This window comes from Rosa chinensis, chromosome 5 (genome assembly GCF_002994745.2).
Source record: "Rosa chinensis cultivar Old Blush chromosome 5, RchiOBHm-V2, whole genome shotgun sequence".
Taxonomy (NCBI): Eukaryota; Viridiplantae; Streptophyta; class Magnoliopsida; order Rosales; family Rosaceae; genus Rosa; species Rosa chinensis.
In genome coordinates this window covers 57,123,300-57,149,743 of record NC_037092.1, presented here as the reverse complement: position 1 = coordinate 57,149,743, position 26,444 = coordinate 57,123,300, and the positions used below count along the sequence as shown (strand labels likewise).

The 26,444-nt window shown below is 40.1% G+C and overlaps 1 long non-coding RNA gene and 1 pseudogene across 1 annotated transcript; both read right to left on the bottom strand.

Annotated features, from left to right (window-relative positions):
* Positions 1-9,239: 9,239 nt before the first annotated feature.
* LOC112201937 lies at positions 9,240-11,038 on the bottom strand. The gene is made up of 2 exons (XR_002936988.2): positions 10,448-11,038; positions 9,240-10,285 (listed from the first exon to the last, which is right to left on the bottom strand). It is a non-coding gene; the product is annotated as an uncharacterized LOC112201937 (long non-coding RNA).
* A 3,621-nt stretch (positions 11,039-14,659) lies between these two features.
* LOC112163720 lies at positions 14,660-18,530 on the bottom strand (annotated as a pseudogene).
* Positions 18,531-26,444: the final 7,914 nt, after the last annotated feature.

Genomic DNA, 26,444 nt, shown 5'->3' with positions numbered 1-26,444 from the left:
CACAAACCCACGTGACTCCATTAAATAAAGACAGGTCCATCACTCAGTCCCCTATTTTAATAACTCACATGTCTCTTGTTCCTCAGTTCTCATCTATATATATTCTTCCACTCCCTCCCAGAGGTCTACATTCCTCAGTGAACCACTGAACACATAGCTACAGTAAACAAACATCCGAACCCAGTTCCAGTAGAGAGATTAACCCTGTCAATGGCTTCTAATTACCATTTGTCCATTTGGGTCTTCTTCCTCCTCGCGCTCTCGACCTTCCTCAGCCCTAGTGCAGCCACACCTCGAAAGCTCTCAGCCCTCGTCCAACAACAACCTCTGGTCCTCAAGTACCACAAGGGCCCACTTCTCCATGGCAACGTCACTGTAAACCTCGTATGGTACAGTAAATTCCCCCCAATCAACGGTCAATTCTCGTTGACTTTCTTCAGTCTCTGAGCTCCGGCCACGGCGCTCCACAGCCCTCATCGTGGTGGCAGACCATTGCGGGGTACAAGCACGGCCAATGCACCGTCGCTGTAGGGAATCAAATCCTCCAGCAGAGCTACTTTCTCGGCAAAACACTCACGAACCAAAAGCTCGAGGTTCTAGCGGCGAAAGGATCAAAAGGTGGTCGTAAAACGGTGGCGGTCAACGTCGTTTTGAAGGATCGAAGAGGGGAGGGGGAGAGAGAGAGTCTGAGAGGAGTCAGCGTTCGACGGCGTTGCCAGATTCGGTTTCCAGTGAGAGAAGAAATCGGTGATGGGGGAGGAGAGAGAGAATAGATCGAAGAGGGGAGGGGAAAGAGAGAGAGAGAGAGAGAGAGAGAGAGAGAGAGAGTCTGATAGAGAGATGAGTGTAATTTATTAATTAAAATGAGGTCAAAACTATCAATAAATGTTAGATTGGGTAAATGGGGTTAAAAAACTCTTAGCGGAGTAAGTGTGCAAAATTTTTAAGCTGAAATTGGGCAAGTGGTCACAGCCCCTTAATATTTATGTGATTAACAAAGATAGATTAACCAATTACATATTCTCAAGTCAACATTATTGAATTTGTAAAATATTTTGGAAGGGGGGGCTGACATTTAATATTTTGGACAAAATAGATTAATTGTGTTTAGGGGGAGGGGGTTGGGAATTTTTAAAAATATTCTGGAAAGGAGGGGGGCCGAATGATTTGGAAATATGTGCGATTTACCTGATGGTCTAGTTCCGTAGAACCAATATCTGACCTTACCAGGGCATACACAAATATATCTTTTCACGTCGTTCGAGATTCATGAACTTTCCGTTCCTTGAGTGACTAAAGTCCTAGTTCTTTCCTTTAAAAAAAAAAAAGTCCTAGTTCTAATGTTATAGACATCAATAACTTTCCTTAAGAAAACAAAGACAAAAATTTAGTCAATTTACTTGTCCGACCAATTTTCCTAGTTTGACCAAACAACCAGTTAATACTAGAGCTGGCTCAGTACTAAACCGAGACGTTTTTACCCAAACCATCTGCCGAATAGACTTTTGTCGGTATCAGGAATATAAAACCGTCATCGATCTGACATAGTCGGTATATCAACTTTTGGTAATTGAGATTTTGGATTGGTTTCGTTTGGTTTTGATTGGATTTGCAACTGGAGATCCATATCTGAAATCTAATTCTGAAATCTAACATTTTTGAGCTTATTCTTCTTCCTCCTCCACCGAAGATTCAGATTTGAATCATCTGATGTTGGAGATGAGGATGATCTGATGATGTTGAGTTGATGATGGAATATATGAAAATTAGATGAGGATGATCTGACGTTGATTTAATATTGATCTGATGATAATTTGATGTTGATATGATGGGGATTGGGGAGGAAGAAAAAGAGATGAGAAGAAGAAGAGATGCAGCAAAACTTAAGCAAAGCCACTAGACTGCGAAGGAACCGGCCACACAAAAGAAGAAGAAGAGTCGAAGGCGAGAGAGAGAGAGAGAAGTAATAAGAGCAGCTTGTGCTCTAGTCGTTGGGAGTTGGGCTTTTGTGTAAGAGGTGAGGGGTTCGAACCCCGCCTCTTACCAAAAAGAAGTAATAAGAGCAGCTCATGCTCTAGTTGTTAGGAGTTGGGCTTTTGTCTAGAGGTGAGGGGTTCGAACCCCGCCTCTTACCAAATTTTATATATTATTCGATATGTATATGTGCATACGATCGATGCAGTATACCAATAATATGCAATACCTCATACCATACCACTTTCAAATGCATACTCACAATGTCTCTCTATGTATTATGTATGCCAATTTGAATATCAATGCTCGTGTTAATGTCTTAGTTTTGAGCGATAACCCAAGTCTTGGATTAACGCTGATCCGGTGAGCGGATCGTTGCTTGCTGAGTTCTCAGAGCTTCCGCTACTGTTGAGAGAAAATTGCACACAGTGAGCGTAAATGTCACCCAACATAATTTCACTCGTATTCATTTAGTGAATAGAGTTTTTATTATTTTGGGTTCGACCCATTCAAGACAGAATGTGTCTCTTAATTACAATCCCTTATTACAGGGAAACACCTTTTGATTCCATTTATGAAGAAACCAGTTGATGAGATGTGTATTTGTTTGTTTTTGCGGCTGCACCCGGACATTTGAATGGGTTACCTACGTACCCTTGGAGAGGGATCAAGCCACTCGTAGTTCAAGAGTTCCAATGAGTGGATGACTCATTGGAGGGCTTTGATTTTTGGGATTAGAGTAGTGTTTAGGTGAATTTGGTTGAAGTGAACCAGGGATTCGATTTTGTGTTTAGGACGCGGTTGCATCTAGATAGATTTGGTTCTAGGTTGCCTACATACCCTTTGCGGGATCAAACCACATGTAGTTCCGGTATTTGAGATTTAAATGGGGAGATGACCCATTTATTTTGAATTTGTGTTTGGGAGAGGATTTAAAGCCCTTGAATTTGGTTCGGACTTTATTTGTGTGATTTGGAATGGATTTGATTTTTCTGGTGTTGGGAGAATTTGACTGGAGTCAGTGATTTATTTGGGACTGGCCGATTTTGACTGGTGGAGTCAGGGATTCTGTTTGGAGTTGTGGTTGTATCTAGTGGGTCGCTAGACTGCCTACATACCCTGTGAGGGGATCAAACCACTGTAGTTCATCCAAATTGGATTTTCGGTTTTGTACCGAGTAAACAACAGATCTTTTTTGTCTGTCGAACATTTTGGGTGGACACCTCAATTTTGGTGAAGTCTTCCATAATTTTGATTCGGGTAGCTGCCTTGTTGAGCTCTGCAATTGGGCCTTGAGACTTAAGAATGGGCCTTGCACTGCTTTATTTTATGCTCTGAAGTTGGCTGCAGGTAATTTGATGAAGCCCGGAACTCCAAAAAGGAATGTGTAGCATCATCGATTCTTTTTGGCTTATATCTCTCCCTTACAAACTCAGTTCCTGATGTCATCTGATGACATCCTCTAAATATTTTGAAAGAATTGGTAAGCTTCTTTTAGAGAATAGCCCTGTACGTGATGATCATCAGGTTGAGTTCTTGCTGCCATGTATGTCTTGAGATTATTTTGTCAAGACCAATTGATTGGGCTTGGTCATACTTGTCTGCGTCACCACCATTTTAACAAGAGTAGAAAAGTCAAGGAATTTCACTGTTGGTCTCCTTTCTTTCCATTGATATTTGTCTCTTTGCCGCCAAAGATTTTATCAACCATGAATCCATGATTAATGATTTCAGGTGTGTAGACATCAATTCAAACCACATATATATTAAGCATTAAGGTAGTCTGGTAGTGTTGTACCATGCCTTGAATATTGATTTTGCATGATTTCCTTTTGATTGAGAAGGAGCCACGTAGCTAGGCATACTTTGACAATTACACTTTCAATTATGTTTTACAGCTTCTGTTCTTGTGTGCATGTCTTGAACAACGACATGAAACCAAAGAAAATGCTTTATTTTTTTTTTCTTTGCCTTGATTATAATGTTGCCTTGCATACACCATCCAAACTGTTGCTCCACAACTACTGAAGCTTTGACATATCTTTTGGGATCGATCGAGCTTTTTCCATCCTTCGTGCCAACTGGTCTACTTCATTCGCAAAAGGTTGTGAGCATTGATATTAATTGCCTCCACCGCTCAAGCACTTCTGCGACCATTTGGGTTTGATGATGACCATGGGTGCTTTATTTTGTACAGGTGCCAAGGAACTCACATCCTTGCTCCATTTTGTTGCTGTCGTGTAATGATCGAAGGTGAGCCGAGTCAAATACTTCTTTGGTGACAACCGAGCTGTGGCTTTAATTAATTACTGTGTTCCTTCAGCTTTCCGTGGCTTCGTCGATCACTGCCTATGCTTGGCTTTCATCGGTGATCAAGTTGCTTGTGGGATTCATGTGTTTTGACGCAGCAATTATTCTCCTGGAGAGCAGCAGTCTTTCACCAGGAGAGCAACATCATGGTCACTTTACTCTCGCCACCCATACGCAGGACGCACCGCTATATAGGCATCGAGAAGCAAAGTGAGGCAAGAATGGCATTGTGGTTCACGCAGCAGTTCTTCGCCAGGAGGGTATTATCATGGTCACTTTGCTTTCGCCACCTATACGCAGGACGCACCGCTATATAGGCATCGAGAAGCAAAGTGGGGCAAGAATGGCATTGTGGTTTTGATTTGTGCCAGAGAGACTATTGTGGGCAGCAGCTCGACTTCTCCGTGATTGCTGATGTGGTAATCACCTTTGTCACCAGTAGGAGATTATGAGGATGAGAGCAACACAGACACTCCAGAGAGATTTTTGGCCATGCTTCATGTATCTTATCACTTGACAATGTCTGCACCATGAAAGGAAAAGTTCAGTACTTCAGGTGATACTCATAATTATATACCTGTGACTTATGGAGCTTCTTCTACTGAAACGTGGTTCTCTGTATGTGGCTTCTCTTGGATAGCTTTAAGAATGGAATGCTGTAGGACTCCGGTGTTGAGTGAACTCTCTCCTTTCTGCTCTCCTCTCTTTTGAGTGCCTCAATATTGATGGCTTCTGCTCTTTAATGCTGCAGAGTTTCGCCTGTTTTCTGTTCTGCTCTCTAGTCTTTCCTGCTGCCCCGCCTCTCTGCTTCTGCTCCGCTGCCCTCCTTTGCTCGTGAGGTTGAGCCTTTTTATAGGCAGCTGAGAACCCAAACGGTTGGTTGGAGATGAGGATAACATGCAATTTAAATTCAAATTTGAAGCTATAATCTGTCACTTTGAAGATGATCACAGCAACAAAACTCCAATTTTCACGTTGGAAGCTTGAACTGGTAGCTTTGTTTATTCAAACTTTGGATAGGTACAAATCTCTTTCATCTTGACTCGGTCTCTAGTTTGTAAGAGGCGGATTTGATGCCTTCACGTTAGGTTGATTGCTTTCTTTCTTTCTTTCTTTGACCTACTCATACATCCTCTGTAATCTGTGGTAATTGCATATGTATTTGAAAACTTGTTGATAAGATTACACGTTCAAAAGAAACAAAAGATCTTATAGTTGAGGCCATTTTTGGTTTGGCTTACTGCATGTGTCTCTTCCTTAAGAGATAAGCATAGAGAACAATTAACCAATCACACTTAATTAGTTTGGTCTACCTCCCGTCTTTTTTGCTTTGAACTCCTTTGATCAAACAATTCAAATTAAATTGCCTTATTGATCTGGTGGATTGCTTTGGCCTCCAACTTCTACTAAAGACCACGACCACATATTTGTAGGAGTTAATCGAATTGGACTTTTGAATTATTTTTTTTGTCTCAACAGCTACCTATTAAGCGAAATACACAGTGGCGTCAGAGGGAGACCGCGTTGGGCGGTCTTCTCTTCTCTGATGCCTAAGTTATTCAATGTATTTGTATTGACAGAGTAACAATAGGTAAGCAATCAATGCATAATTAATGAGGAGAGAGGAGAAAACCTTTTATAGGCGGGGAAGAGGTTGACCTCTTCCATATTTTTGATGTGGGGCTGATGTGCTTTAGTTCCCAGCTTCTGGAGCTTCTAGAGCTATCTTAGCGTGGCGTGTGGCGACGCGTCCGCGGTGATCTGGAGGTGAGCCGGGGCTCAGGCGGTAGCCTTTCTGGTGGTGGTTCTGTAGGTCACACCGTTGGTGGTAGTTGGTACCGCTGGCGGTGGCATGAGCGTGGCTCATTGTAGCTAATTATGCTTTGGAAAATGCTCATGTAAGTACAAGTCCCCGAAGTCCCCAGTCAAGGAGGGCAATCTTGGTGAGGGAGTTGCCTAGCGGTTGAAGAGTTACTTCAACTAGACTTGCAGAAAGTATAATTAGCGTCAATGCGTTGTCAACCATGGATTCACTAAACAAACGTTTTGTGCCCTTTCGGGTGGGCCCCTGCTAGGCCCCCCAGGGACTCCCCCACTCCCTAGCTAAGATAAACCTCCGTTTGTTCGATGTATTGTTTGTTGAGGGGAAGTTGCGCTGAGCAGAGGGTGTTGGGTAGCTAGCCCAATCTTTAATACCCTAGTGTCGGGGGTCAACGTGCCTGATCAGGGTCGTCATAGACTGTTGACATGTCCCCTTGTTCCAGAGGAACAGCTTGACCGCAACAACTCGTGGCAGTCGTTGTCAGGTTGGGGCGTTGGCCCGGGAGGCGTCATTGGCGGACATCCCTCCGCTGATAGGGAGCGGCCAGAAGTGTCGCAGGGACCTTCCCTAAACTCCAGGAGCGATGTTGATCTCAGCGGAGATTATTCTTCCTGTAGGAAGACAGGCAGAAGTCCGGTCAGCGGAGTTGCACGTAGTGGAGACTGTCTTGACGTGCCAGATGGAAAGGGAGAAGTTCTGCTAGTGGTGTTGCACTTAGCGGAGATCGTCTCACTTGCAAGATGGGAAGGGAGAAGTTCCGCTAGTGTGTGTTGCACTTAGCGGAGACGGTCTCACTTGCAAGATGGAAAGGGAGAAGCTCCGCTAGTGGTGTTGCACTTAGCGGAGACTGTCGAGGGTTTGTTACCTGCCTTTTTGATGGTTACTTTGGTTAGACGCTTCGTCTCATGGAGTCTGACAAGTGGCCAACATGTACTGGGTTAGCGTGTGGAATAACGTCTCTTCTGCACGCCCGTCTCCTCGCCATAAATGCGAGTAATTATTGATTTTGTAACCGAAGTGACGCCTCGGTTAATCCGGAGAGTAAGTGCGATCGTGGGCCACGTGTATGGCTGTCGTGCGATGTCATTTTTTAGCCGACGGTCGAGATTTATTTGATGTTGACATAAAAGAGAGGGAAACCACAGTGGGTTTGATAGTTCCTACACTTCAAAATCTGAGTCGTCGTCTTCAAGCTTCGTGTTGCTACCTGAGATTTCGAGGTTTGCGTTTCGAGCGAGATCGTTGTCCATCGAGGAGAGGCCGATCGAAACGAAGACACCCCTACGCACACTAGAGCTAGTGTTATTCAGGTTGGTGATCTGAGTCTCACCTCAATCCTCTTGCTTTCTGTCAATTTGTGTTGTTTGATATTTGTATGGAGTTGTAGTAGTCCCCGTTGCGCTTCAGGGTCTAGAATGGGTTCCGGGGGTGGCTGTATGTGTTTGATAGGGGTTTGGGATTCATGTGATGTCTAGATGGTCGAATCTGGGTTTTGGGTATAGATGTTGATGTTCTTGACTGAAACTGCCACAGGTTGAGGTTAGATTATTTTGGAACTAATTGGCTTGAGTTTTAGGATTTGTGATGGCTAGCGTCATAGAGATCTCGAGCAGTGAGGATTCCGGGTCTGACGTGTCGCTTAGCGGATCAGATAGGATTTTTATTGACTCGTTGCGTCTGTCTGCCCCTGCAGGAACCTCACTGTCGGCACCGCTAAACATCGAGCCGTTACAAACCATAAAACCTTGGGAAGTGCTGATGAGTCGAGTTGGGCGGCCAGAGAGTTCTAGGGCTCGAGAGGATGACGACGTCCGCGATCGGCGTGAGGAGAGGGTTGCGAGCCATAGTGCCACTAGCGGATCCGCTGATGGTGGAGACGCTGGTGAGGAGTATGTAGAGTCGGCATGGGTCCAGCATGATGGTACGCCAGTTGACGAGGCGGGTGGTCCAATGATTGTGGCGGTCGTGAGCCGCTTGAAGCGTGTGTTCCATCTGCCTGGTGTAGTGAAGATGCGGCCGTCTGCAAGGGATGAGAGAGCATCTGTTTTGCCAGCGGGACACGTCATCGTACACGAGGCCATCTTTCGCCAAGGTGTAACCTTTCCGCTGCTGCCCAACCTTCAGATCTTGTTATGCGAGTTTGGCCTCGCCTTTGGGCAATTTTGCCCCAACATGTGGCGGTTGCTGATGGCGCTGAACTCGCTCTGGCAGTTGTCCGGATGCGAGGGTCCGACTGTGGTGGAAGTGCTGCAATGTTACGAGCTAGTGTACGTGAGGCGGCAAGGTTGTAGCGGGCAGGTGAATTTGAGCCGCCGCCAAGCGGCGACCAAGCTGATCGAGAACTTGAAGGACTTCATGTCTGCTTGGCGGTCGACCTTCTGCGTTGCCACGGCGGGGTGGGAATACGATGTTGGGGCGAATGAGGGCCTGCTGTCCCATAGGATTAAGTCGGAGTTCCAACCCATTCGAGGTTGGCAGATTTCGCTGATTAACGTTAGCGGTTCCCACATACGGCGCCAATGTTAATCTCTTAGATTTGAGTGGTAGCCCAAGTCTTGGATTAACGTTGATCCGGTGGGCGGATCGTTGCTTGCTGAGTTTTCAGAGCCTCTGCTACCTGTCAAGCGAAATACACAGCGGCGTCAGAGGGAGATCGCGTTGGGCGGTCTTCTTTTCTTCAATGCCTAAGTTAGTCAATGTATTTGTATTGACAGAGTAACAATAGGTAAGCAATCAATGCGTAATTAATGAGGAGAGAGAAGAATACTTTTTATAGGTGGGGAAGAGGTTGAACTCTTCTATATTTTCGATGTGGGACTGATGTGCTTCAGTTCCCAGCTTCTGAAGCTTCTAGAGCTATCTTGGAGTGGCGTGTGGCGGCGCATCCGCGGTGATCTGGGGGTGAGTCAGGGCTCAGGCGGTAGCCTTTCTGGTGGTGGTTCCGTAGGTCACACCGTTGGTGGTAGTTAGTACCGCTGGCGGTGGTATGAGCGTGGCTCATTGTAGCTAACTATGCTTTGGCAAATGCTCTTGTAAGTACAGCTTGTAATATAATATAGTTCAACACATGCTTTTCTTGAAAGTGATAAAATTCGAGATTTAAATCGACCAATGTCAATCAATGACAAGCAAATCACCAATTTCAATAATAATTCTATTTATCATTTCAATAGAAAAGGTTCCCGAGAGACCCTACATGCAAATTCAAGCATTAACTGCAACGCTGCTAAGAGTTGCTAACATTGGGACTCACATTATGAAATCCGTATCCTTCTGCTTCTGCTTCTGCCGGTAATCATTCAATTCACGAATTGAATCCTTAATCAATGATCGTCACTGAAGTACTTCAAATTACTCTTGACACCCAAGAGTTCCATTTTCGACTAAATCCTCTCATCTAAAATTCGACTCCATCTTTGCGGTTTCAGACATCTTGACAGCAATTACTGTTCTCCCTCTATCTAATCATCATTATCCGATTCTATTAAAAAAAAAAATGCCGAGCTTTCCAAACTTCTCCTTTCAACAGTTTGAACTATATGACATCCCATCTCACTAACATCAACCATAGCTCAACAATACGGCAATACCCAGTAAACTTGAAGCCTTCTCCAATTCTGCAAGTGTTCGGATTTGAGGGATAACAACTGATCAATTCCTATAAAGAAGTATGTGCTGCAATCACGACTTAACCAAAGAAAACCAAAAGTTCCACAGAAATCAGAGAACCCGTAATAAGCTCAAAAACCCCAAAATCTCAATTCCTCCAATCAGAATCAAAACTGAAAATCAAGAACATAAACCTGTAGAGCATGAAGAGGAAATGAAGATTGATGTTGTGGATGGTCGTCGATGGTGGCTAGAATTGCCGGAAAACAGAGAAAACTCGCCCGAAACCCCAAAAAGCTTTGAATCCTCAATTCTCTCTCATGCTTCGTTTTTTGGGAAAATCTGACACCACAGGGACGTCCAGGATGTCTAGACGAAGCTTCTGCCACGGCTGCAGCACCGCGACATGGCCGGAATCGGAAACTACACCGGGAAACCCGAGGAGCTTCTGGGCTTCGCTTTCCCTTCCTTTCCTTTTCCAACACTTACTTGCTTGGTTTTATTCTAAATAGTAACCAAATTGACAGAAATCATCTGATAAAGATTTGATGTATTTCCATTCTTTGAACACTGCCATTCAACATGGTGAAGGCATAATCAAGCTCACTACTTAATAGTAAATCAAACAACCGTGCTTTGACTACCGCATGTCCGATTCAATCCATGACGCAAACAACCCTTTCTGGAAATTAACCAACAACACAAAATTGCAAGTTTGGTTCCACAATTTACCTCTGGTGAATTTAGAGCGGTGTCTTAAACCCAAACAAAACTCCTGGATCAGCAACCTTCTCTGCTCGCACCTCAGAGCAATTCGAGCAACTCAAAGCTCCTAGTATAACCAGTACGGTGGATGAAGCTAGACCAAACTTCAAATTGTACTTTAGGACGTCACGAATGAATCAGAGAACCCAGAATAGCTTCCGGCGACGGCCTCCACAGCGGCGTTTGAATCAACCCAAAACACAATTTGTTAAAAACATAATCCAATTCAAAGCCTAATCATAGCACGACGTAGACCTTGAAGAGAGATTATTTTTCCTACCTCGTGAAACACAAAACGTCGCTGGAGTGGCCGGAAAATGCCTAAAAACCACCGCCGCTGCCTTGATTTTTCAGCGACGATTCTCCCTCCTCGCTTAACGTGTAGCTGAACCACGACTAACAGCGTGTCGGCAATGGCGAGGCGAGCAAGGTGGCACCCATGCACCGTCGTGCGGTGGTCGGACTGCGAAGATACGGCCTGATCTTCTTCGCGAGTTTCTGGGTCAAGAATCCGGGTTGTCTGGTCTCTCTCGTGGGTCGCTAGCCCAGAACCTTCTAAGGCAATCTGATCCGTACAGGCATATTTATACTCCAACTAAAATTTATCTAACGGTCCAGCTCAAGCATTGTTGATTTTAGACGACCCATATTGCAATGCGTGATTTTTCATTTTTCTTTTAAAAATTTTATAAAATTTCAAAACTTTTGAAAGTCACAATAAATAGATCGCTTGTCTGAAAGACTTTCTGAAAATTTCCACAAATTCTTCGTGTCGTGTACTTTATTTTCGAGCTTTAATTATCGAAATTATAAAATAACTTCCAAACGATCTCAACTTAGCTCGACAAATTTTGCAAGAATAACAGCTAACCCAACTTATAAGGCTGATAATTGTAAGTGAACCCCACTCAATTTCATGTCTGATCCATTCATCCCGAATTCCCGAGTCAAATGTGCAATCAGACGATCACTCAACAATTTCTCAGGGCTATTGTAAATATGACATTCATACAACTACAAAGAGGTATTGTCTTAGTTATATGTGGCACTCATGGAGCCTGGACAGATTTTTAATAGAACACTCATGGAGCAGAAAGTGGTCACATTGTTGCATGTAATCTCAAGCAAACTTTGACTATCAGCCAAGCCAAGTATGAGTTTCTTAAAATCGATCTTAACAATAAAAAAATAAATGTACACATGTATATACTAAAAAAATTCGCTTCATAAACGCGAGCATTGTTTTTCCGAACGTGCGGTGCGCTTGCAGAAATACTAGTAGTTGTAATATTATGAGATTAATTTTTTTTAATAGATATATATATATATTTAATAATTGAGAAAAATACTTATGTCAAAATAAGGATATAATGTTTTATTTCACTATTTTGACAACATTAATAGTTTTCCCATCAGGAGTAGAATTGTCATGACAGCTAATAAGTAGTTATTTTACAGTCTTTCAATTACAGCTAATATCATGCTTTACATGCTTCAATGATTATTATAATCTAAGTATGCTAATAAATATGATAATTTTAGTAGCATTTCCACTACAAGTAGCTTCTAAACACGCATGCAATGATGCAATGCTTTAAACATCAATCCACATAGTATTTCACATTCACATATGTACTATTTCCAAGAAAACGTGACTACTTCCGAACAATCACCTCTCTCAAATTAGATTATTGTTTCTGAGCAATCACGTCTCTCAAACGAGACCATTGCTCATGTACAATCTTGCCCCTCGAGCAATGTAAAGTTTTTTTTTTATCAAGAGAGAACTTCATTAATATGAACTGCTTACAACGATTTAAGGATCAATCATCTGTGCAAACAATCATCATGGTTGCAAAACACAAGATCGACCACACTACACTCCACACTGGAAATCTTTACTGACAGACTCATGGAGCCACAACGGCCCCGACTCCAAACAAAGCAAAGGAGAACTAACTTTTAAAGCCTCTTTTGCCAAACGGTGGGCAACCTGATTGCCAACACGTTTCACAAAGTGACTACTACAAATATATAAAGACTTAACTTCATCAATAATATGACCTTTAGAACTAAGATCCTCCGAACTATCATGTAATGTGTACATACCTCCAATAATATGGAGTATTTACTACATCACCAAGCATAAGTAACACCTACTTTGGGACATCCACAGGGCATGGCAAGGCCCAACCGAGACATGCATCGTGTAGCCCTATGTTCGGGCTACGCGGCGGTATCCGGAAGTCGCAAATCCGCCACCGGGAAGCCACCTTTCCGCCCTTGCCAAGATGCCCCCATAACATAGCTTTCTACATGTTAAATAGACTAGAATAGTAACTTTGCTTGTCCCACATCGAAGAACAAGTAAATGAGAAGCATTCCTTCATCTATAAAAGGAATGCCTCCTCCCACAACTCAACACATTCATTACATCTCTTGTAATCTTGTTAGGCCGCAAGGCTCGACACACTAGTATAGCTTTCAAGTGGACGTAGTCTCCCGCTAAGGCGGGAGGTGAACCACTATACATCTTGTGTCAATCTCTCTATCTCTTTCTTTACGTTAATTAGATCCCCAACGGATCCAAACGTTAACATAATGTGTTGATGACTGAGAGAGCATCACCTTCGATTTCGATATTGGAGAAGCCAACATGAGCAGCAAAACGAAGCCCGTGGAGAAGTGCTAGAGCTTCTACCGACCTAGGAGAGAGATTTCCTACTTGTGGGACAGCCAATGCACCTTTCAAACCACCAGAGGCGGCCCTGGGGGTGTTCAAATGGAGCAGCCGCACAAGGCCTCCGGTTTTCAAAGGCCTCTGAATTCAATTTTATAATGGTTTTAGATAAATATATATGTCAAGAATGCTAAAACTTACTAAATTGTTGTTTAGTTCAGTTGGCAACTCTACTGTAAATTGTCAGGCTTGATTGGTCTTAGCTCTATTTAATTTTTTCTTTGCCTTTTTCTGATCTTCTATCTTCTTGTAATTTTTTTTTTGTTCTTTTCATTCGTAAGGCCTCTCTACTTTCTTCTTCGATCTTGTGTTATGTTTCTTAACTTTCTTCTTTTTTTCTTTTTTTCTTTTTTTCTTTCTTTCTTTTTTTCTTTTTTTCTTTCTTTCTATTTTTCCTTGTTTACGTTATTAGGCCTCCACCATTTTTTTCTTTTATTTACACCAAACATTTTTTCCTAGTTCTTCTAATTGAGATCGTGATTAATAAGACATTATTTAAGTTTTTGCACTAGGCCTCTTAATTTTCAGGACCGGCCCTGCAAACCACCTAGGTGGTCTCTGAAGACAACGCCCAGCCCACATATCCCATTCTTCAAGTCACAAGCTCCATCAAAATTCATCTTAATATGTCCCTGTTGTGGTGGGTTCCAGACAACTTTAGTTTGGTCAGTCACAGCTTTTCCCCCTGATTTGGTGCAACTCAAGCTCGCATACTCATTTTGCCATTAATATCTGTATGAAATATTTGCTTGTTTTGCTGGTAATGCCATCCCAACCTGAAGCATCCACTCCGCTACAAACCCACTTCGGATCTGAAGCCTTGAAAACCATAGTGGACGAAGACCTGTGTTCGCTAATCATGTGCAACAGAATCTCATTCACCAATCACCATGAGCATGACCATTGTTTAGGCAGTTTTGTTATGACTACTGAAAAAGAATCGTACGTCTTCAACCAATAATAATGTATATTTCTTAAGATATAAATCACACCTGCTTATTATTGTAATTTTCATTAATCTGCAGCATATATACATGTCTGTCAATCATTCAAACCTAATCAAGTTTACCAACAAATCCAAACAATCAAAACTCAGCAATATTTCAAAGCAGCTATATATATATAGCATTTAAAACAGTCTTAGGCTGAGGTAAAGATTGATGATACTTGCGTGCGTGAATGGAACTAAAAACATATAGCACCCCTCTCAGGTAGTTAACTAAGGCTTCTCAAAAGTCTTAGTAACATTAATAAATAACTAACAAAACAAAGTAGGCAAGGTCAACATTCTAACAACCCAAACACACTGCTCCATATGAATGAATGGATCAAGATCTACACAGAAAGAGGTTTTGAATTGATTACACATTCTCTAGTGCACTAGAACTTTCTTCCTTTATGATACCTTGAACATACAATGCCATGTTACTTTTGTGGCTTTAACCATTTGGAACAGGAGGATAAGGAGTAGGAATCAAGTATAGCTCTTTCTTTTTCCGAACCGTCGCCCCAAAATTCTCAGTCATGTCCAAACCTTCTTCCGAGAGCTTCCAGTTGAAATGGAAGAGCAGTTGTGCAAGTGGGAGTTCAATGTTGGGTGTAGCAAATGCTATTCCAGGACATAACCTCCTTCCTCCACCAAATGGTATAAATTCAAAATTAGCTCCCCTATAATCAATGCAACTATCAAGGAATCTCTCTGTTACGCCCCGTATCAAATTTACCCTTTTACTGTGTTCAAGTGAATTACTATATGTTTTACCTTTTAAGGGGGGCTAGAAGTTGACTTTTTATTTGGGTCAAAATTTGAGAAATTTTTGTTCACGGAAGTTGTAGGGAACGTTAAACCGAGTCCGTGGACATGTGGTACACTTAAATCGGAGTTCGTATGTGAAAGTTATAGCTTAAAATATGGAAGTTACTGTTCATGGTAATAAAAATATATATATGGAAAGTTACCAATGTAGGTTTCCATTTTCGGAAACCCACGGTAACTCTCCCTTTGCTCTCCCCCGATCTCTTCCTCCCTCATTTTCGCCGGTTTCTTCTTCCCCTAAATTCTCCGCCGTCCGGCCATCAATCGGTGGACAACCGGCCACCACAAGGTCGCCTCTTCTCCCTTCCCATGCTGGTGCCCTTGGATTTCAACGATTTGGCCGAGAAACCTCAAATCGAAGCAAGAACCATTACAGCTGTAGTTTGGCTTCTTCTGGCAATTCCTTCATTTCCGGCCATCTCCAACCGCCAAACCTAGTCTAATAGGGGCGCCTCGAGCCGGTGATCGTTTGCCCTCAAGTTTCTAGCTCCAATTTACCGTGTGGAGGACGAATTGAAGGAAATTTCAAACCTAGGGTTTGAAATTTCTGGGTTTTTCTTCACCGGCCATTTTCGAGCGTTTAAAGGTAAAATTGGAATGTGTTGTAGTTGAGAAAATTATTGGGTCTGTTGTGATGTTGCTGTGGCCGGAATTTGGTGGCCATCGGAGGTAGTGGTCTCCGGCGCGTGGGCCCCACGCGCGGCCACTGTGGGTGGCTCGTGGTGGCGTGTAGAGCTGAGTTTTAATTACTGTTTTGGCTCCAAAAATCCTATAATGATTGTAGAATTTTATACATGAAATTTGGTGGAAATTGGAGGAATCACGAATTGAGTATAAATGGTTAATTATCGATTTACTTGAACTTGATCACCGAATTTCTTTCGAATTTACTCTAGAATTTATATATCGATGAATGAATATTATTGGAGAATTACGGATGGATTCGATGTGAATTGAGAAGTTGGATTTTGAAGGGGGACGTTTTGAATTTTAATTTCTAATTATCGTAAAGTTAATTTCCGTCCTGTAAATATATTTTTACGAGTGCTATTCGTACAGGACAAGAAGAGTCTCCATACGAGGAAAATACCGAGCAACGTCAGGATTGACCACATGCTGTGAGTGGACCTTTATTTTTAAGAAACGATGCATGCATTTACTTTATCTAATTAATGCTTTATCAATTAACATGACGTTTATTGAGCATATGATATTAATTTCGGATTATCATATTTTTATTTGGTGAATGCTTCTAGCATGATTTCGAGTTATTATTTTCTATGCTCGATTTGGATAACATGGTTATTGGTTGTTTTTCAATAATACAATTTCCGAGGTGTTTTCCGGAATGATTTATATTCTCTTTCATTGATTCTGAGATTTCTGAAAGAATTTTCGAAATGGGATTTCGATAGAGTTATATTTCTTAATTATTTATCGACTTTCGGTTTTGGCATTGAGAATGCCTTGATGATGATTTTGGATTTGGTTTTATTTCAACTTACGGAGATTATGTTTTATTATTATTTCTCTCCTAATTATTTTGAACTTGAGATTATCTTGGCGTGTGGGACACGCCGTTGATTTATCTTGGCTTGTGGGACACGTCGTTGGAAATGCATTTGCGAGAGTTGGGGAAGTCTTATGTATTTATGGATTTATATGGTTATTGGATTACCCTTTTTCCATACTGTGGGTGACTATTATCATTGCTAGCATTGATCTTCTGCCTTTGTGGCGAGGTGATGGGATCACCGAAGCCCGTCCGCCTTTGTGGCGCTGGTTGCTGTCTTTGTGACAGTAATGCTGAAGCCCAGTATCCTAATCGCTACACATAGTGGCGTGTGAGTATATAACGGGAGTATATGGGAGTACTTTAGCCTGGGAGGCTATCACCCGAGCCTGAGTGGCTTATTCGATGGCTATCATCTTCCCCTACTCATTATATTATTTCTGGGCTAGCGGGGTCTAGTTCGATTCTTTTAACCAGCGGGGCTGGTCTTATTTTCTTGAGTAACAGAGTTTTAATCCTTTTTACTTGATGGTTGTGACTAGCAGGGCTAGTCAGTTTTCTTGGGTTGAATTATAGTCGTTTTGTTTCTTTAACTTTTGCATGCATTGGGTTTTTAAAGGAAATAAATGTGGGAAAGTATAAACTTTATTTCTTTCGTTTTACAAACATTTATTTTTGTCCACTCACGCTAACGTTTTTAAATACTTTCCCCTTGGGCCCTTTGGTTTCAAATGCCCAGATTACAGTATTGCTGCTCGACGTCTTGGAGTGAGCCATAGTGACCGCATCCGCTTCCGACATCACATCCCGTAGGTTACCTGTTTAACCTACTGCACTATGTTAATTTATGTTCCTAGAATTGCTCTGATTACTATGGGAATTGTGACCCAAACTTGTAGTAAATATTATTTTGGGGCTTTTGACCTATCTTGGACAAATTGTTGTATCTGGATACTGGAGTGTTGTTAGACTTTAATTATTGGGAAAGTTTTGTGTTTGCTTTTCGTTTATGAGATAGATTGGATTTTGGGAGCAAGGTGGCTCCAGGAGTTTGTGATTGGTCTATTAGAAGTGAAAGTTACTCTCCACAGGTTCTGGGTTGTCCACTTTTAGGGGAGGTTATGCCGAAATTTTTGGTAAAGCTTCTTTAAAAGTGGGTCCCGCAGGTCCACCTCGAATTTCAGGGTGAAATTTGGGGAGGGGTCCTGTCACTCTCTGGATGAAATGTTTCTGCTTCGGTCCAATAATTGGGATCTCTCCCAATCGCCCATGCATTCACAATCACTTTGGTTTTCACCGATATCCCATATCCATTAATCTCACAACTTTCACTACATTCTTTTGAAAGTAGGAGAGGAATAGGTAGGTGTAATCTCAAAGTCTCTTTGATCATCGCCTTCGGAATTTCAGATCCTGAAGACCTGTTTCATCGACATTTCCTTTAGCACCAAAGACTTGCCTCACCTCTGCTTGTACCTTTTCCATCACTTGTGGCGTTTTTACCATTTTCGACATTGCCCACTCCACAGTTGAACATGATGTTTCACTCCCAGCTGTGAAAATATTTTGAAATGCATCAATGGAACCTCATAGAAGAATATGATGAAGTTGATAAGAATTGAGAAGACAAACATAACAAACTAACCAGCATAATCCCTTTGATATGGTCATTTGTTAAGGGAACTTCAAGCACACCGAGTTGTTGCAGATTTAGAAGAAAGCTTAGCAGATCATTTTCTCCATCCATGCCTCTAGTCTTGGTAGCTTTATGATCTTTAACAATGTTTTCGAGTATCTCATCGAGTCCTCTATGAATCTTCTCAAGTTTAGGCCTCATCCCACTGATTACATGAAGTACTTTGATAGAAGGGAACACATCCGTGACTGCAAACCTACATGTTGCCTCTGCATCTTCCGTAATAGCTGTTATGAGTGCTTCATGTTCTTTGCATTTGTTACCCAAAGCCACTCTAGCCGTCATTCCATATGTCATTGAAAAAATCTGGTCCGCAAGGTTGATACGTGATCTAACGTTTGCACGAATGAATTCGAGTAAAAGAGATACCTCTTCTTCCCTGATCAACTAAAATGACTCCACCCTTTGAGAGTTCAGCAGCAATGAACTGCAGATCTTGCGCATCTATCTCCAGTATTCTCCATATGGTGCAAAGAGCCAAAGACAATGCCTGCACCGCCATAAGAGATGATATCTGGAGCAAGCAGGAGTGGCCAGAATTAAAGAATAGAAGTTGTCGTGAGCTCTCATAATCTCTTTGGCAGCTTCTGGTGTGGAGTCAACAACAGTGGAAACTTCACCTAGTTGCAAGTGCATAAGGGGTCCATAGATGTTAGCCAAATTTCTCAATATGTGATGGGGCAGAGAACCGACCAGTTGGTGCATGTTTTTGATGATAGGTAGTTTCCATGGCCCTGGAGATAGTCTTTGAAATCAAATTGCTAGTCTTGTGACTTCCGCATATCTTCAAAAACATGACGATAGAGAGGAAGAAGGTGGAGATAATTGAAAAAAATGGAGAGGAAAACTAAAACTCCATGCTGAATGGAGAAAGGGTGTTTGTATCATGCTTCGACTTTATAACTCAGTTGTATACGCATTCAATATTTCAGAAATATGCTTCATTGCAAAATTCGCTTATGGATTTTTAGTTTTCTTTTGGCTTGTACAATTTTTTTGAGAATTTTAGGATAGATACTGTTAGTATAGGTTTGATGTATGTTGGCATTCCTACTACAAAAGCTAGAATCATAGGTCTGCTAGAGTTATCAAGTGTAAACTGGAAGTGATATATGATCATACAACGCTCCAGCTGACTCTTCTATGCACTCCAGGTATGGGCATATGCATTTGCATTTCATTAAGGTCAATCTACATGCATACTGGGATTGCAATCTGTTCTGCAATCCCTATCAGGTCAGGTTTCATTAAGTTCAATCTACATGCATACTGGGATTGCAATATGTTCTGCAATTGCAATATGTTCTGCAATCCCTATCAGGTCAGGTTTCATTAAGTTCAATCTACATGCATACTGGGATTGCAATATGTTCTGCAATCCCTATCAGGTCAGGTTTCATTAAGTTCAATCTACATGCATACTGGGATTGCAATCTGTTCTGCAATCCCTGTCAGGTCAGGTCGTTGGATGTTATTTCTTCTTTTTCACGCTTTGTGCGTATACATTAGTTAGGTCGTAAAAGGATATTTCTCTATATGATTTGATCTGTTAAGTCTTATCGTCTTTATTAAGAATAGAATCATGTTTATTTGTTGAATATCTTTTTATGATTTGTTCCTTCCATATTAGGAGTCAATTAGGTTTTGGAGTCTTTATTGTCCAAGGTTTTAGGGGGAGTCTAAAATATATATACAACGTGTATAACCATTCATCTGTGACTTTTTGAGCGTATAAGTTTTGTGCATCTATTGAGTCAAAGTTTTCTCCATTAGCGTTGTGAGAAACCATGTGCTTCAAATTCGAGTCTATGAACTACTTGTTCCATGTTTAAGTAGATCATTGACTCAAACACATTCATCATTCATTACACTCTTCACATCAAGTGCTCTCGAGGTCAGTTGGAGTCGTTGATGTGCGTAAAAGGTTGAAGGTCGAGGTCAGCACCTATCAACAAGTGAAGACAGTTCAAAGGTGGTGAAGATCTATGAGGACATGATCAGACAATCTACTAGAGTGTCTAGTACGTAAGCTGAGGTCAAAGCTTTGGGTTGTTTGTAAAGAACTTGTATTCTTTCATCGAGTGATTTGTTTTCATTAGGGTCTTTAACCTTAAAGGCCCCGCAGTTGTTTTCCTCATTTTTGAGGTTTTTACTGCGCAAACAATTCTGGTCTCTTGGTTGCTGTGCGTTTGTGATTATCTTGGTTTGCCTAGTTCTCTTTCTGCTGTTTCGGGATCCATACCTGTACTTCAATCCTTGTATTGTCTTTCTGCTATTTTGGGATCCATACCTGTGCTTCAATCCTTGTATTGTCTGTTACGTTTTGATTTGAAAGAAAGTGTGATTTCTTCGAGAATAGCCTATTCACCCCCCCTCTAGGCTTATTTGTTTCATCCTAGTATTTTCAGATACCTTAACATAGATTACAAGTTACACCAAGCCTGTCTAAATTTGCTGCACTCATCCATAAGATTCCACGTTACTGATTATTGGCTACTTCCATTTCAAACTCTGACTTGAAGATCACTAGTCACCTTTCTTGAGTAAGATCACTGTTTGACTTTATGAATCTAGACTAGCTACCTCTAGATTCTTGAAGGTTGTTGCTCAAGCATGATGAATTCATTTAAAGATGCATTCATGCTGAACAAAGAGATTCATCACCTTATAAGTAATTCTGAAAGATAACATTGATTGTCTCAAGAAGCTACAGTATCTGTAATACTCATTTGGCTAGAACAGCAAAACAAATTTCGAGAATGCATGTCTCAAAACTACAAAGCCAACCCAGCATTTGAACGCAAGGCTTGGGGTTCTACATCTTGAATGTTCCTGTGGGAGGACCCAATACATCGATCAATTAACCACTTGCATAGTTAAAAAAATTTATGGATGCTGTCTATTAAATCAAACACATAATCTCATATATTTTATTAAATCAAACACGAGTAATCTTTGATAAACAATATAGGTAATATTCCCATCGATATACCATTTTCTCGATTTCCCGATATTTTAATCCTTGCCTAGGAGAGCTACGTACTATTTGCTGTATGACCAACCACCAAACCCCAAATGTATCTCCTCTTCACCAACTAAAGAAATTATTCCTGTTGATAATCTTTGGCTGCATGAAACAATCAATCTTCAAGGTTTTTGCCAAGACTTTCATTTGTTCCACACATTTTTTAGTATATTGAACAGAAGTAAAGAGTTCGCTCATTTTCAAAATCTTAGATACGAACTCAAACAAACTTTAATAATGATATGCAGCATTAACATCCTAAAAGGCTAAAACAGACAGAGACATGATATAAGTAAAACAAAATATAAGAAGCAATAACTTCAGGAAAACACAAACTTAGCTCCATTATTGAGTGATCACACAGCTCCCACTTGACAATATTCCAAAAGCTCTGATAGAAGCTCTTCTATTATTAAAACAGTTGTGCATGAGTCTCACCAGTTTCAATTCATCAGGTGATCAAATGGGTGGCTTGGTATCTTTTTATGCTTTTCTTTCTTCTCTCTGCATCGACCCTAGATCGATCACAATCCCAAATAATCTAATTATGAGAGTAATGGAATAATACAAAATATTATTACCAGGGGACTTTTCCTATTAGAGTGCAGTTTCCTTTATGCAAAGTACATGAAAGAAAGCTATCACTGTCACGCCCCGATTTTAAAAAAAAATTAAAAATCAAGATGATCTCACAATTATACCGGATGTGAATGGTTCAGTCACCAATACAAATGATAAGAGCACAAAGTGTGACGTTTTTAATATGTATTTTCCCTCATTTGGTTTAGTTATTCTCTTAAAATTAATAATTATAACGTAGTTTATGTTTTTAGATACTTCAAGGACTGAAATGGAGAAAAGAGGTGAAAAAGAGCAGAAATGAGCATAAATTAAGGACAAGTCATTTTAGAAACTTTTCTCCTTTCATTTTAGGAAATATTTCCTATTTTGTTTTAGGGAAACTTTCTTCATTTGAACATTCCTATTGCTGATTTTCTTGTTTTAAAGAGAGAATTTAGGAGTCCATCAAATTAAGAACTCTTGACTGATGAAATCAAGGAAAACTTAAAAAAAAAAAAAAAAACTTGCATAAATCAGGAAGAATTCGAGGAGATAAAATGGAGTGTTTATATTCAATATTTATTCCTAATTATCTTATTTTCTATTGATTATAACACTAATTAAATTCTGATTTTTCTTGATTGTAGGAGTTCATTATGTGCACAATTGGAAGAAGATATTAGTGCAATTTAAAGGAGAGGAATAAGAGATGTATCTAGTCACTATTCAAGGAATATACAATGAGTCATTAAGGGGAAAAGAGATCAGAAAAATCAAGACTTTGTCATGAGAAAATCAAGCAAATTTGGAGGAGAAATCACCTCTAGATGATTGGCCATGATTGCATCACAAGAGATGAGAATTCCACTATATATAGCAGCCATTCTCTACTCCAAAATCATCACTTCTTCATACAAAATTCAGTTCATTAGCTTAGCTCTCTTCTCTCCAAAACCCTCTCCAAATATTCAGAAAAAGCCTCTTGTTGTGAAGAGCTTTAGGACTTCTCCAAGGCTGTTCGTGTTCTTCAAGGCCAAGCCGTGTGTTCTCTTGACGTTCTCCAAGCTTCCTTGAAGATCAAAAAGTGTAATCCATGGCCCTTATTTCTATTTTCGTACTCTTTAGTATTGAATTTCATATTTTGATTATGAACTTTATTATTGGAATTGGATTTTTGTTAAGAACGAGATTATGTTAGTATTTTCAGATTTATTTCTTTATGTTCTTGAGTTGTTTATGATATCTTTATAATCTGATTTTGTGCCATTATTTTATATCTTTAAACATATGATTTTAGTTGAATAATGATGTTAATCTGCAGGTTAATAGAGCCAAATTTGTGTTCTGATTCACCTAATCATTTTGGGGCATAAATTGAAGTGGTAAAGGCTATGTACAATGGTCGAAATTATATGCTACATGTTTGTGCGTTTGTAACTTCTTATGGATGCATACATGTTTGAATTCAGAATTCTAACTGCACTTAATGATTCATATTTAATGTTGACGGATGCTCTTCAGTATTAACGTGATGTTTTATATGAAATATTTTAAGTTATGGACTTCTCCTATCTTAGGAGATTAAAGAAGAATTAAAGTGGTACTCGATCTCTTCAGACTTGTACTTCGAATTCATTTCTGATATTTAGTGTTGGCACGATTTTAGGTTGTTTAGATTAAAATAATTCATTGCATGTTGATATGGTTTGGAAATTCTGATTTGAGTGTGAAGAAGTCAATCACATGTATATATTTATCTTTTTGTTTTATTTCGTAGGAACTTAGAAACCAAAAGTTGAATCCCCCCTTTTTATGGTTGTTTCTTGTGTAAATTTGTAGATAAATACTTGTTTTATTAATTACTAATTTAAATTGACCTTTTTGTTTAGGTGTACCCTACAATCCCCGGACTAAACGATCCCTGTTTATCCTATACTAACAACTACATTTTGCAGGGTTAAATTGTGAGGCTATTTCAGCTGCATCAACAAATACCTGAAAAACTCTTTCCTTTTAAACCAAGTACAAACTGATGAACGCACTGTCAATATAGACTCGCTCTAAATAGTCATATATCACATTATGCAAGTTTATGAATTAAGTTGCAACAACAAAATTATAAGTAAATACTCCTCAGAGCTCATTACATAGCGGAAGTCTTAACAACAGTAAAGCCACAAAATTAGCTTCCCACCCGTACAGCTACTACTAGAACTCAGCTTCACCGACGATTACCCTGACCTACAAGATTAACCCCTACACCATCGAATAGTGCACCAAGTTGCCACACAACAAATTTGGTAAGATTTTGAAAGCTTGTATGAGTAAATTCAGATACAAAAACCACACAACTCACACAAATAACGAGGCAAACCTTTCAACTCAAAGAAAATAACTCACACCAAAATCATAAGGAATCTACTGATTCAATTTAAGGAAGCAACACACACAAATCCCGAGGAGAACCTCTCAACTCAAGGTAAAGAAACACACACCATGATTCCCTCAAAACCCAATATTCTTTTCCCAAAACAAACAAAAAAAGTCACACCAAGACACAATCATATAAATCGTTAACCTAGCAATTCAATATGAAACTCTGGTCCAACCTGGACAATAAAAGAAAGTACACACCCGAAACTCTCTTTTAAAAACATATACCCACAAGTGTCATAACACAAAGTTATGCCCTATGATAGTACATTGGCAGATAGACTAGAGTTCTAAGCGATCATAACCACTAACCCGGCCAAATGCAAGATTCCAAATATATTGCCTGAGGTCACAACCTACAACCCTGGATCCTTAAGTCAACTTGACCCTTAGATTAAAACATTTAAATTAGTCGCACTGTACCAAAAATGTTTCAAATCACCAAAAAGGAGAAATCACAACCTGTGACTCTAAATTCTTCAAACACTTATCAAAGCAATAGAAAATATCATTTCCCAAAACATACTGTTTCCCGAAAAGTCATACCCCAAAACAATAATATGAATTCACTTACAAATATTGCTTGTATCACAACATTCCACCAATACGTATATATTTCACGTAAATATATATATATATATATATAAATATATACGTGTAGTCATTCACTCAGGAATGCCACTAATACCAACTATAGTCCACAATTGCAAAACTCGAAAAAATCATTTTTATAAAAGAAAAAAAACTCATTTTAACTTACCTATGAACTGTACACGATCAAGTTCATATAATTCAAAACAAATATTTATTTCCAGAAAACAATTTCATAGTTAAACAAATAATTTCAAATAATAAAGTAACTTCGTTCATAAAAGAACTCCGTGAGATTTACTCACCTCTAAATCCTGCTGAGTCTTCTCTCACATCCAAGATAAAGTACAGAAGCCTCTCCGTCAAGCACCTAAGTAAAATAAGGTCTCAACTTAGTACACGATTTAAAACGAAAGCGGTTACGGTTCAAACCGAATAGCGAATCACGGCCGATTGAAAAAAGCGCCGCAACCGTGCTGCATAGTCCAAGTAGCGATTCGTCGTGCTCTACCACCACAGACTTGAAGAGAATGAACAGGCGATTCGAATGCACCAAATGGCGGTCAGATTGGTGGCCGGACGACGAAGATATGGCCGGAGGAAGAAAACGGGGTGATCATGGCTCGAGAGAGAGAAATCGGATCTGGATTTCCAATTTTGGAAATTTAGGGTTTTCTAAAAATTTTCCAATTTTTTCCTATTTATCCAAAAATAGAAACTTTTTCCGTTGGCCATAACTTCTTCATACGAGATCCGACTTTCGCGTTCCACATATCCACGAATTCGTATCTATGTGCTTTACAACTTTAGTGAAGGAAGTTTTCAGAGAAACGTACTCAACAAATAAAAAGTCAACCTTTTGACTCCTCGAAAATAAAACATTTTGAGTAATTATTCGTCCGAAACACTTTTGCTCCACCCTCAAACCATGAAATCATCCTAACAATCAACTTAATAATTTTTTTTAAAAAAAATCAGCAATTAATAACGAATTTTCAGGGTCTTACAATCATGCCATTTGAATAAATTGCCTAAAGCTATCTCCAAACTCCATTCACCACTTATCACAATTTACAGACAAGAGTGGAGGCAAGGCTATCCCTCCGCCCATCTGTTGCTCGTCTTAACGACGTTAATCTCTTCCAGAGGATGCTCTGCCCTATATAGGGGACACTTGATGGAAGTGATTTTCATCAGCTACGTAGTGAACAAAAAGTATACCAATGTGTCCCTAGGTATGATGCCAAAGATATCTCGGCCCCTAGCAAGGTGTTGAATGTTTGTTATTTTTTTTGGTGGAGTTGAGGATTGTATGTTTCTCTTAATATGCAATTTTGTGTTGAATACCATATATTTTGGGCAACAACCCAGTTTTGTTCAGAAAAATTCAATGTTGATGAAATATATATTCTGAATGAACGAACAATATCCATGAGCTCAATATAGATATATGAAAGTTTCATCTATAAATTTCTTCTTTTCTTTCAATCTTATTTGCTCATTACAATATGTAATTCTTATGATAAGGGACAAATTATAAATATAACAAACAACGACTGTTTCATAAGAACATGAAGCAATTAACACTC